The sequence below is a fragment of the Alligator sinensis genome, unplaced genomic scaffold (assembly GCF_000455745.1).
Source record: "Alligator sinensis unplaced genomic scaffold, ASM45574v1 scaffold512_2, whole genome shotgun sequence".
In the NCBI taxonomy this organism is placed as follows: domain Eukaryota; kingdom Metazoa; phylum Chordata; order Crocodylia; family Alligatoridae; genus Alligator; species Alligator sinensis.
In genome coordinates this window covers 928,669-942,058 of record NW_005842182.1, presented here as the reverse complement: position 1 = coordinate 942,058, position 13,390 = coordinate 928,669, and positions in this window count along the sequence as shown.

Below are 13,390 nucleotides of genomic sequence, written 5' to 3'. Positions count from 1 at the left end.
TGCCTTTATGTCCTCTATTTTTCTCTTCTTGGTTTCATATCAATAGAGAACAGAGGACAACCAGACTGTCCTCTAGGATGGCCATCCTATGTGGAAAGCATCTGTCCTTCCCCGAAATACTGAGTATAGGTCAGGGGTAGGCAACCCCCGGCCCAGGTGCCAAAGTGTGGTACACAAAGGCATTTTGCTTGGCACATGCACTGTGGGGTGGACAGCAGAGAAGGGGCCAGGGCTGCACTGCCCCAACAAGGATTGGGCCCCTTGCAGCTCCCCCACCATCTGCCTCTGGCATGCCAACATCTTACCAGGTTGCGGGTGTTTTTGGCACTCTGCCCCAAAACGTTGCTGACCCCTGGTGTAGGTGTTAATAATATTTGCCAGTTGGCTACAAAGAGAGAATACCAAGTAATTTCCTAGTGAACAAACTTTTCATACCATCCCCACACATTTGGATCTTTTCATATTCTTATACAAGATTTCTCCATCTTTATAGTGAGACCTGATAATGCATGTGTAACATCTTGGCCATGAGCAGGCATTCATTTCTAGCATTTCTGTGAAATTCTTAGTGCTAGAAAACTACCCTAGAAGCTGGAGTGAACATGTGTTCCAGCCATGGCATGCTTAAAGTCTGCTCACTGGGCTACATTTGCCCTTATGGGAGCCTATTGATTGACAGACTGCCTTCTCCCCTGCCTGGGAAGGGGGCAAGCTGTCCGTAGGCAATTGGCAGATGCTGAAATGCGGATGCTGTCACAGACAGTCTTGGAAGGGTTCCCAGGGGAGAAAGCCTCCCACCTAGCCAATCAGCTGGTGGCTGCGGACAGGGGTAATTTTCCAAGACAAGCTATCAGGGACCCAGTACTCTCTCTCCCCTGCCCTTTCCCTTGCAAGGAGGGAGGGAGAACAGAGGACTGTGGGATACTAGGTGTTCTCAATACCCAAGAAAAGCACACAACTGTTCAACTTAGTGAAGAAAGAAGGAGACCTTTCTGGTAGAAAGTGACCAACTCTCATGCGGAAGAGCCAGTTCTCTTCTGCAAGAAACCCCTAGAATGACAACGCTTTTTTCATGGCAGGAGAAACATTTTTGCCAGGAAAAAAAGCTTAATACCTGTCCATGGCCCTGGATTCTCAGTCACCTGAGGAAAATGAAAGCCTCTTTGTCTCTTCTAAACACTTCAGCCTCTTTGTAGGAAATATTCCAAAACTCCATAGTCCAAAGATCCTTGTAGCCGTATCAGTTGCAGTCCCTGAGTTAATTATCTCCTCAGCTTCTAGCAAGTTCAAACTCTGTAGCCTCTGTCCAAAAGGGTGCTGGTATCGAGACGCAGTCTTCCAAGAAGACACAGCTCATTGTCCTGCTTCTGCCCAGCATCTGGGTCATAACCTTTTACCTCCTGATTTCTGATTAGCTCTGTCCTAAGGTGGTAAATATGTGGAATCTGTAAGAGCACCTGCCTTTATAAAAAGTTATTGAATAGCCTCAGAAACAACTATTTAGCATATTTAATAATTACCACACCACTCCTCCTGTCTTGGGGCCCTTCAAATTCAGGTGCTCTGCACTGCTTTCTGTTTGGGTACAGAGACATAAGAAATTGAACCAAACGTCTGTATCTCACCCTTTCTCTGAAGATCAGCACGCTCCCCAACCCCAAGATGCAGCGGTTCAATCTTATGGGTTACATATCCAGAGAGAAATCTGCAGGCCTAGAAAATGGCTATGGGAAAATGAACTCTTCCCTGGAGGAATAGATAAAGAAATTAGTTACATTTTCCTAGAACTAGCAGAACATTAGAACAGAAGCTGCTACCCCTCAGGTTAAAATTCTACCTTCTAATTGCTTAGCTAAATTGCATTGATATAATTACTATTATACATACAATTCAAATCAGACAATTAAAGTAAAGAGTTTGGTTCTGTCAGCCAAAATTCTCTTTGCTACAGTATCACTGAAGTCAGGGAGTTATACAACAATGAACTAGTAGGTTTGTTGGTCTTTTGTGCTTTGGCTAAAAGATTTTCCAGTATCTGTTTTCCAAAATACTTGGGATTTTCCATTGTGTTGGGATGGGGAGGGAACAGATTTCTTTGCATTCATGCAGTAAAAGAATTTTGTGAAGAAAGGAAATCCTGCTGTGGTGCCTCAGTCATGGCACTGAGATCAGTGAGGTAAATCACTCCATGTGGATCCTGGCTGTATCACCAGACCGCAACCTTGGGGCCATGCTGGTACATGTGTGTGTGCGCATGCAGGCAGAGGCAGAGCGTGTGTGTTTGTAGGGTGAGTCCCATGCACACACCCTACTATACACATGCACTCACCCCACCCTCGCACTGCGATTCATGCAGACACCCACACCCCAAGATTACGGTTAGAAAGTATAGAAAGCAATGCAACGGCTATACATTGCAGTGAAGTAGATATAGAACAGAACCTGCGGAAATGTCCTTACTGTTAGAACAGTGAGGCAGTGGAATGGATTGCAGAATCTCTAAGAGGAGGCTGGACAGGGTGATTTAATAATAGTGTAGCAGGCTTACCTTTTGGAGCTTGGGCTGAGTCCCAGGCTTGAGATTCTGCTGTTTTGATTGGTGGAGCCCATCCACCAATCAGGAGGCAGCAAGAGGACTTCCACCAGCGGGGAGCTGTGGATGGCTCCAGTGGTTAGGTTCTTGGTGCATAGCACGGCATCCGGACCCTGGGAGCTGCATGAGGTGGCTCGGGTCTGCAACCTTTGGCATGCGGCCAGAGACACAGTGCACAGACTGGTACACAGAGCAGGATTTTTGTAGCCACTTGGGCAGCTCAGGTCCCCAACCTCCACACAAGGCCGGGAGCTCGGTGCAAGAAGGCACTGCATGGAGGGTGAGAGACCCTGGGAGCCACTTGAGGTGGCTCATGTCTACAGCTGCTGGCACGGGGCAGCAGCTCAGTGCAGACAACGCTGTGCAGAGGGTCCAGGAGCAGACTGAGCCCCAGTGCTGCACAAGGCTGCCTGGGCCTCCAACCCCTAGAACAAGGCAAAGTGCCTGCTACACACAGTGGTGCATGTGGCCCTAAGCTGGGCCAGTGGCAGCAGAGTTGGGGGTCAGGAAAGCCCGGCAGGGAACAGAGCTCAACTTGGAGAATGGGAGGCAACCCTCTGGGACTGTGGAGTAGTAAGTTACCCTGGAGAGAGGGACCCACAGGGGAGGGACCCCCAGGGTTGTGAAGGGGCACCATGTGGGCCGCTCCTGGGTGATAGGTGGGGGCTTAGGAGCCTTTGGGGTCTTCCTCTTCTTTTCTTTCCCCCCACCTTCTTCCCTGTAGTAGTACCTTGGGAGTGGGGCCCCTGCCCTGGAGGGTACCCAGGCAGTCTAAGGATTACTTGTTATATTTTTAGACTGTGCCCTATAGTTTATGTGAATAAGTTGAAGTAACAGTTTGTATATTTATAGAGTTATAAGGTTGTCCAATCAATATCCTTTGTTCTGGGTTATTTTATTGTTCACTTGTAGTTTTGAATAATAATTAGGGGGGGTGTGTGTGTGTATTATTACAACAAAACCATTAAAGGGTAAGGACATAGACTATATATGTGTACAAAAGTACAAAACAATAAACCCTATACCGTATTGTATATACGTATACATTACATATATATAATATGGTATAGGGTTTATTGTTTTGTACATTTGTACATATATATAATCTATGTCCTTAACCTTTAATGGTTTTGTTGTAATAATAAATTTGTATATAGTTAAGTAATTGATTGACTGGGCCTGACTCTACAGGGGACAGAGGCGGCCGTGGGCTGCTGTGTTCCTTCATAGCACACTGCCCTGCCAATAATTCCCTCAGTTGGAGAGGGGTGTACAAACCTGTGTACACCTGGGCTACAATAGCATTACTGCATTTGTTCAGAGGGGTGGGCCGAATGACTCTCAAAGCCCCTTACAACCATACACTTCTATGATTAAAATAAAATTCCGTTAAAAGAATGCTGTGGAGGTGGCAAAGCCACGGTCTCAAAAGTGAGAATTTACAAGAGTTAAGGCTGACTGCACTTACAGCCATGTCCACCTATTCATGAATCCTGTCTGACTTCAGAAGCTAAGCAGTCCTAGGTCTGGTGGGAGACCACTTGTGAGTCCTACATACCATAGTCATATTCAGCAAGGAGATATACTTACCGTAAAGGAGCGAGGTGCATTCTCCACATCCTTAACCTGCCAGGCCTTGTTTTTACCCCTTGTTCTGTGCCATCTCACCCACTTCAGTAGCTTTACTGATACTGTCACAATTTCCACTGGCTAGCAACCCCTCTATCCTCTCTAATGTGATAGGGGCCTAAAATAGGAGGACTAAGGTCCTGCCTGTTCCATTGAATTCCAACCCAGGGGGACTCAGCCAAGCAGGCCTCTCTCAGCCATGGCAACACACAGTACTCTGGGTTATTTCCTACTCCTGGTACTTCTCCTTTTTTGGGATTCTGTCCTGCTCCTTCCTCCATGGTCAAAACAGCTCCATCCTCTCCAGGCCTTCAGTACAATCCCTACCTAGTTCCCAATGCGGTGGGCCACAGGTTCCCTATGTGGTGGACCCGTGGTTAAACATTCCCAGGCATAACTGACTCTCCTGTCCTGTCTTTTAGTTTTTATACTTTAGGCCATGTCTACATGAGATGCTGACTGCATAGTAGCCGGATACTACTGTGCAGTAGTGTCACGTGGCAAAAACTGTGACACAACGCTACTGTGCAATAGCATTAGGCTTCTGAGCAGTAGTATCAGAAAAAAGATGTTTGCCAGAACTACTGCGCAAAAACTCGGGTTACTGCACATTTATTTAGTACTTGTTTATACAAGTACTAAATAAATGTACAGTAATGGCTCTATAGTAGTGTCTTGTGTAGACACAACTCTGCGAATCTAAAGCTGGAAGTAATCAGTCACCTGAACCTTAAAGAAACCTTTATTTCTGGCTCATCTGACATGCTCCTCTTATAAACTTACATAGGGTTTACAAACTTCAGCAAACTGACCACAAACTGAATGAATGGAAAGATTTCATTTGGCCTTATTGTGGCTCATGATTGGGGGATAATAAAAATAATGACTGGCTGTGTGTACAACCTTAATTCATAATCCTTGTATTTAAGTATCTATGATGCGAGCATCTTTAGTTGCAAAAGCACATACAAAAATGGAAAAGCACAAAGAAAAGTATTACATTTCATAGTATTTTTTTCCCTAAGTGAGCTGAGAGAATTGTAGGGTCTTTCCTGGCTTTATCATCAAGATTTAATTGCTGGACTCTCAATAGTGCAGCACAGACATCTGATAACTCAGCTAAGAATTAACTAAAATAATTTATAGCAGGAGCTGGCTATTATTCTTTGTGAAACAGCCACTAGAGTTTATGGAATATGAATAGCCTTTGTATACAGGCAGCCTAACCAAGCACATAGATTTGCCAAGCTCATTTTGAGAGGCAGTATCCTGATGGGTCTTCTATGGTCAGTCTCTTTTTTTATGTTCTCATTGTTTATAGCCTGTCAGTAGGTATCAAGTCTTTAGTCATATGGGTTTTAAAAAGCATAATATAATTACCATCAGTTAAAAGTTTAATTTAGAAGTCTTCTGGTCCCTAGATCAAAGGGTATCTTAACAGAGTAAAGCAGGAAGAGGTAGAAAAGATGAAGACTGATTTTGTCTGTGTCCTGTCCAGAGGTTCAGTTCTGTGTGGCCTGCAGAACTGAGATACTTTAGAAAGCAAGCTCATTGTAAAGGGAATGTTGAGTACACCTATCTGTGAGCCTCTGGCAAGTTATACAGAACTTTATCAACCTGTAAATGGTGACTTTAGCAGCTCTTGCTCAAATCTGAATCAGTATTCCTGGGAACACATGAGTCATACCTCTACCTGTAGAGGTACCCCACTAGGTGGTTTCAATGACCTGCTGCAAATCAGGAAAGTGTTAGAATATTTCAGAATAAAAGGCTGGAAAAGAAAGTGTAATCGCGCACATTAAGCCATATAAATATCAGTGTCCTTGTCATGCCTAAAAATACTCCTAATTTTGGTTAGCTCTTGCACTTAGTCTCTGAAAACCTGCTGCTACAGTTTTACACATGCACAGACACACACTATATTACTTATTATTTTAAATACATAAATTGTATATTGGAAAATTAAAAGATTAGAATGGAATGTACTATTTTTATGGTATTAAATGATTTTTTTAGCATTATGGGTTAGATTATGTGACTTGTTCAAATTTTACAGCATGGGGTGAAGTGGATCCACACTACCCCACATGCAGCACTGGAAGAATGCCTTTTGGGAACAGAGCCTGTGCACCCAGTACTACATTCCTTAGCATTTTCCTGCTACTGGTTGGTGTGTGGGGTTTGAACCATATTCCAACCCCTTCTAGACTGCTAGATGTCTACAGCAGGAGTCAGAGGAGTTTGAGTTATTTTGCATTCTTTGGCACAGTATCTAAATATTTGCTTCACCATTTATGCAAGTCAAGGAAGGAGAGGGACAGGGAGGCATTATACAACTACTCCCCCCACAACGTATGCCTACAGGCCAGACAGAAGGTCCAGTTTTGGCCTAGTGATTTCTGAAGTGAAGAGAGCAACTTGACTATCTTAAATATGTCCTGCTTTTCTCTGCACGTTTGTGCCTCATTTGTGATGTCCATGCATGTGTTATCTTATTGTAGAGTTCAAATTCATCATATTGTAGCATTCAAATTGACAACTATACTGCATTTTTAAGTAGATATTTCTACCCTGAAAATTTTAGCGTACATAAAGATGAACTCTCTGGGGATTCTATCATTATTGTTTTAGTTGACTGAAATGGGAAGCAATTATCTACTGAAGCATTTACAAGGAATTAGAAGATCCATTAAAAAGAAGGCATTTGTTAAAGTAATACAGACCAAACACCAAGCTGGTGGCCTTACTCTTGGAGGTTCTGAATGTTGCATCCTGTCATTGAAAGTAATGGAAATGCAAAGTGTTCTGTATCTTTCAGGAGGCACTAAGCCCCTTACAGGATCAGGCTTTATCTTTGTATCAGCTTTTCCCTTTATTGTTATACATAATTGTTTATTTTAAGTATTTTCTTGCTGTTGCTTGGAAACATTTGATACGACGGCAGTGTAATCGCATCTCATTTAAGATTCACCTAGAATGAGCTTTAGTTTAGTATTACATGTATTCAGATTTTTTTTTAAGTACCATTATGTGAGAAGTGCCTTGCCTCAGTGGGGGTTCAGTGTCTCGTAATTCATTTGATCAAGGCATCAACATTTAGATAGCAGCTCAGGTGTTTGTCCTTGATCCTGCACTCTGCATAGGAAAAAATCTCTACCAAAAGCAATGATCCTTCTGTCTGAATAAGCAGTCCAGAATTGGCTGTGTTGCATGCATTACATATAGTTAACTAATTAGCAGTCAGTGGCTCTTCAGTTTATTGTTTTTTCCCCCCTCCTTGAGTATATGCATAGAAAGCTGTGTTTTGCCAATGGATTTACAAATCCATCCCTGATACAGTAGTGCATGGCACAGGCATTTTTCCTTTGAGCATTCCAGGGGTTTGAGTCTACAAAATACCCAACACCTCCTGGGAGATGCATAGCTACATCCGTTTCCCTTAGAGTCTGTGGAATGTAAAGGTGTACAGCAAGCATCAGCATTTTGTAGTATTGGGCCCAGGTCACTGGTTTGGGGGAGCTATGTCAGGAGCCGGGGCAGCAGGCAGGCCTACATTTTCCCCAGCTGCTCTGCCCCCATCTCTGGTTCCTCACTAGGCCTGACTGTCAGCAGCCTACCTACTTCCAATTGTCCCCAGTTACCTTCATGAACATGGCTCTCTGTTTATAAGCAGCAGCTCTTTCAGTGCCCAGCAGGCTGCTCAACACACTGTTTAGCCTTGGGTTCTTGACTCCTTGGCCCTGGTTCTTACCTGTTTATTCTTAAGTGTCCTAGGTCCTGCTGGTTATCTTCTAGTTTCCTCTTCCTTGGGTTCTGTGTGTTGGCTTCCTGGCTTCATCCTTGTTCTTTGTTTCTGTCTGTTGACTCCTTAATCTAGATCCCTTTGCTCTAGAGTGACTTCTTGCCCCCCGTGTGGCTTGAGGTTTAGTTTGGTGATCACCATGTCCTATATAGCTGCCTGTCCTGGACCTTCTGGCTAGTGACTCTGGTCTGGATCTCTGCTTTGCATTTCCGATGCCCCTGGCTTGTGGTTCTGCCCAGGGTCACCTTGGCCTCTTGACCTGCCTGCTTCTGATCCACCTCACTCTAGTTGGAAGCCTTGTCTCCTGAACTTGTCTGTTCCTGATCCCCTGGGTGCTGACCCTCTAGGATCAAGCCTCTACCACCCACTGGTCATACCCTTGACAACCTACAAGTCATTCACATGTGATGATAAATATTTTTTTAACAGGGATGTAGCCTGATGAAGAAGTGGCACCTAGCCACTCCTTCAAAGAGGGAGATAACTACATTTTGGCACATATATGCACTAGTACTTACTTTAGACTGATCTTCATGAGTGCTGGCAAGAGTGTAGACATTTGTCTGGCTCCACAGTCAGAAATTCATAGGCCTAAAATAGTACTAGTCAAATCATTAGATTATATCAGATCTCTGCAGGATTTCTGTTCCTGGTATCTGTTAGTTATGGGTAATACTTACCTTTAATTGTTTATTTTTTGTGCAGGACAGATAGGAATATGCCAACACTTATCAATCAGATGCTTTACAATACTGTTCATGGATCAAGGAGTAGGGCCAGAAGGTTCATCTGGTAGTGGATTACACTGTGCTAGGACAGTGTAGTCCAAAACCCCAGGAGACAGAAAGTTTTTCCCAAATGTGAAAGACCTTGTACTATCTCTTTATACATTGCAGACCTTATGAGTGATATGGTAGGCTTCTTTCAAATAAGACAGTTCTGAAACTACATTATGTCAGCTGCACTCCCTCTACTTCAGCATCTGCCTACAGTTCCCTAATTAAATGAGAAAACACTATTCTTTTCTGCATAAGAATTTCAGGCTGACTGACGCATGTTATTCTCAATATGCATTATGTAATTGAGATTCAAAGCACCCCAGAGAACTAGTGCCACATGAGCTCATTGGTCAACTGGTCTACAGTTTAATGAGAAAGATACTCCAGGGATACCCAGGGAGCTGTGAGTTCAGGACCCTGCGACATGCTTTCCAATTCTGTTTATACATTTTATCCAGTGCAAAATGCATTAACAGCAGGATGAGCCAAAGCCAGGGCTTTTTCTGTACCTCTGGCTGTGCCCTCACGAGCAGGGGCATGCTCTGTGACCAGTGGGGTCCCTCAAGACTCTGTCCTTGGACCTACTTTGTTCAACCTCTTCATTAATGATGTGGACATTGGAGTCAGAAGCGGACTGGCCAAGTTCGCCGATGATACCAAACTTTGGGGTAAAGCATCCACAACTGAGGACAGGGGTGCAATCCAGGCTGACCTTGACAAGCTCAGGAAATGGGTGGACGAGAACCTGATGGTGTTTAACACTGAAAAATGCAAGGTTCTCCACCTTGGGAGGAAACACCTGCAAAATGTCTACAGGCTCGGCAGTGCTACGCTGGCTAGCACTACGGACGAGAGGGCTTGGCAGTCAGAATTGAACATGTACAAGATGAACATGAGCCTGCAATGTGATGCTGCTGCTAGTAAAGCAAGCAAAACCCTGGCTTGCATCCATAGATGCAACTCAAGCAAATCCCAGGACGTCATTCTCCCGTTGTATTCGGTGGTGATGAGGCCGCAGCTGGAGTACTGCATCCAGTTTTGGGCTCCACAATTTAAAAAGGATGTGGAGAAGCTTGAGAGACCAGAGAAGAGCCACGCATATGATCAGAGGTCAGGAAAACAGACCTTACAACAAGAGGCTGAGAGCTATGGGACTCTTCAGCCTGGAAAAGTGCAGGCTCAGGGGCGATTTGATGGCCACCTATAAGTTTATCAGGGGTGCTCATCAGAATCTGGGGGAACGTTTGTTCACCAGAGCGCCCCAAGGGATGACAAGGTCGAACAGTTATAAACTCCTGAGAGACCGTTTCAGGCAGGACATAAGGAAGAACTTCTTTACTGTCCAAGCCCCCAAGGTCTGGAACAGCCTGCCACCATAGGTGGTTCAAGCACCTATTTTAAACACCTTCAGGAGAAACCTGGATGTTTAACTTGCTGGAATCCTGTGACCCCAGCTGACTTCCTGCCCCTGGGGTGCGGGGGCTGGACTCAATGATCTTCTGAGGTCCCTTCCAGCCCTAATGTCTATGAAATTTGCAGCAACTACTTGCATCGTTACTTTGTGCTGCAGTGTACACCCCTGCTTATGTGGTTTGCACCAGGACACATTGTCCTGCTGCTCCATGTGCTGCAGGGGGTGCTGACTGGGCACAGGGTGCCTCAGTGTAGGGCTTGCTGACAGGCAGCCCCCATACTGAGGCACCCTGTGTCCCAGCCAGGTAGGGAGTGGCATGTGGAGACAGCTCATCTGCGACGCTTACACAGCATAGCCCCCACACTGAAGAACCCTGTACCCTAGCCAGCTGTTCCCCACCCTGGCTGGGGCACAGAGTGCCTTGAGATGGGGGAGCAGGCAACCCTGGGCTGGTTGCTCCCCTGTCTCTGTGTGCCTCAGCGTGAGAGCTGCATGCTGAGGCACACGGAGCCCCCATCTTGAGGGACCCTGTGCCTCAGCCAGCTCCTCCCCAGCTGGCTGGGGCACAGTGTGCCTTAAGACATGGGAGCAGGCAGCTCCCTGGGCTGCTTGCTCCCCCATCTCAAGGCACACTGCACCCCAGCCAGTGGCTCCACCCTAGGCTGCCTACTTCCCCGTCTCCACATTTTTCTCTGCCCATATCACTTTGGTGTGCTTTGCACTGGTTTTTTTTCCTTCCAGGGTTGTTTTTTTTTGCTACTGGGAAATCCCGGTAGTCAATTTTGTATCAGCACTGCAAATTAGCAGTGTCAGGCATGGTTTAACATGCATCATGTGCGGTTTGTGGCACCGCAAATAGGTCAGCAGTGCCACTAACCACACATGCCTGCATGTCTGGATCTGGCTAGAGTGTCTGCCACGCTAGGCTAGTCAGGCTTTCTCTTGATTGATTTCCTTCTGGCCCTATGGCTCTTTATTCCTTTTTTCCCCAGTGGTCCAGCTTTAATGTTAGAAATGAAGGATGCTCATAGCTGTACTTAGCCTAGTGGTAGGGCACTCTTGGGAAATGGGCCATGTTTGTTCAAATCCCTTCTGTTTGAACAGGGCTTATAGCCCAAGTTTCACTTCCTGGACAATGCCTTAACTACTAGACAAAAGTCCTGGTCCTTCCCAGCAGACTTGGATCTCAAGATGACAAAGGTGCCTACTTTGCAGGCCTGAGTGTGATGGCTGAGTGGTGGAAATGCACTTGTCATTTCCCACTGGCTTCCTGAAGGTGATTCTCCACATGTTTTTGAGGTACACATGCCAGAATGAGAGAGATCTATGTCTCCGCAGTAGACAAGAATCTTTCTCCTTAAGTGAGAAGCATATTTTTGTGGCTAGAAGTAAGGTAATGAGAAGCAAAGAACTGCTCGAGGAGAAAGGAGGATAGTTAATACTGGGAAAGATTCTAAACTATAGCTCTACCCGGACTACTCAGATACTTAAAACTGAAACAATATATTGATGCATTTTTCTGGATTAGGATTTAGCTGTCAAGTTCAACCACTTTTCATCAGAAAGTAAATGCAAGAAAAAGGAAAATAAGGCTTTTTGCTCAGGTTTCTGTAGTTTAGGGTATATTTCAAGCCACTATATCACCTACTTGCTGACCTTAAGGGAAATCTATGAAAGAACCCAAAAATATAGGCTGGGAGGAAAAATGTTGTCTACCCTGCTATTTAGGAGCAACCCAAAGCCTTAGTTACCGTGGCTAGGTACAGACAGTCAATAAGCCCAAGGCTGAATTGATTCAGTCTTTGCAGATTAGTCTAAACTGCTGAGATTAAACTGAAACAGAAGTGAACAGACATTTACCTTTGATTTAGGAAATGCAGCCACATGCCTACAGTGGCTCAGGCCAGAAGATTGGGGGAGGGTAGAGCATAGCTCTCTGGCTGTGTGTTCATTTCCTCTTCCTGCTTCACCTGCAGTCTCTGGGATTTGCAGTCCAAAATTACAGACTTTTCAGGGTTGCTCATCACGTCCTCTTCCTGCTGTCAGGTGCCTCTTGGATTTGAAGTCTACAATTGTAGCCAGCAGAAAGTATGAATGGGGGAAGAGGTGTTTAACCCCGACGCCAGCCAGGGTTTGCCTGGGGGAGCAGTCCTTCAGACTGGGCTGCATCCCCAGCTGGGCTTGCCCTCCCCCCTTGTCAGCCAGCCCTCACTGCTCCATCTAGGGAGCAGAGGGGCAGGGCTAGCCCTGCTCTCTGGAGCAGACAGCACAGCCCCACCCAGAGCTCCAAAGCATGCTGGGATACTGGGGGACTGTGATTTAACTTGAACCAGGAAGGGGTGTGGGACAGAATTTTCATAATCTGGTTTGACCCAAATCAGTTAAGTCTGATACTACATTCAACCAGGTTTATCTTAAACCAGTTTCAGCCATTTTGAACCTGGTTTATGTGCATTGAGCTTCTGTTTTGTTACAGGTTTAAATCAGTTTCTGATCACTTAAATTGGTGTGTGTGTAACTTCTGTCCCTAGCTCATAAGCTGTTGCTCCCTATCTATCTTTTATTCTGCAGTCTATTCCAAAGTTTTCCTTTTCTTGATTGGAGCCCTTCTATTTGGGATTACTTGTCTCTCCTGAGCTTGGCTCTAATTACAGATAAGAGAGGCCTGTGCCTATTTGCTATGTAGGGAGCAGTTGGCCTAAGCTCACGAAGAAACCTGTAAGCCTCCCTCAGGTAGGGAAACCACTAGATACACAACAAGTGAATCTGTGGGACAACAAAAGAGTTTTCTCCAACAGGGATGGGAGTGATAGTCACAGGTTCATAATGAGGGTTCCCAGGGGGAACATGGAGCAGAGAACACTGGCCAGAAACCAGCGTCCTTTGAACATGTCCAAGGATCTGTGGATGCTGCCCAGTGAAACTCAGTCTGGGACATGAGTGGAGGAGTGAAAAGCAAACAGCCTCACAGTTGCCCAGATTCTCCTTGCCAGGGCAACAGAGACAGGAAATGAGGTACAGATAGGCTGGAAGCCAGGAACAGGTTGTTGTGGGACTGCTGCTGCAGGACTTCATGCGATTGTTGGCTTGCAGTGCCTGGGAGAGGTTTGAACATGCTGCAGGCTGGGTTGAGCTAAGAGGCTGGTCAGCCTGGACAGTCGCTGGGGATTTTC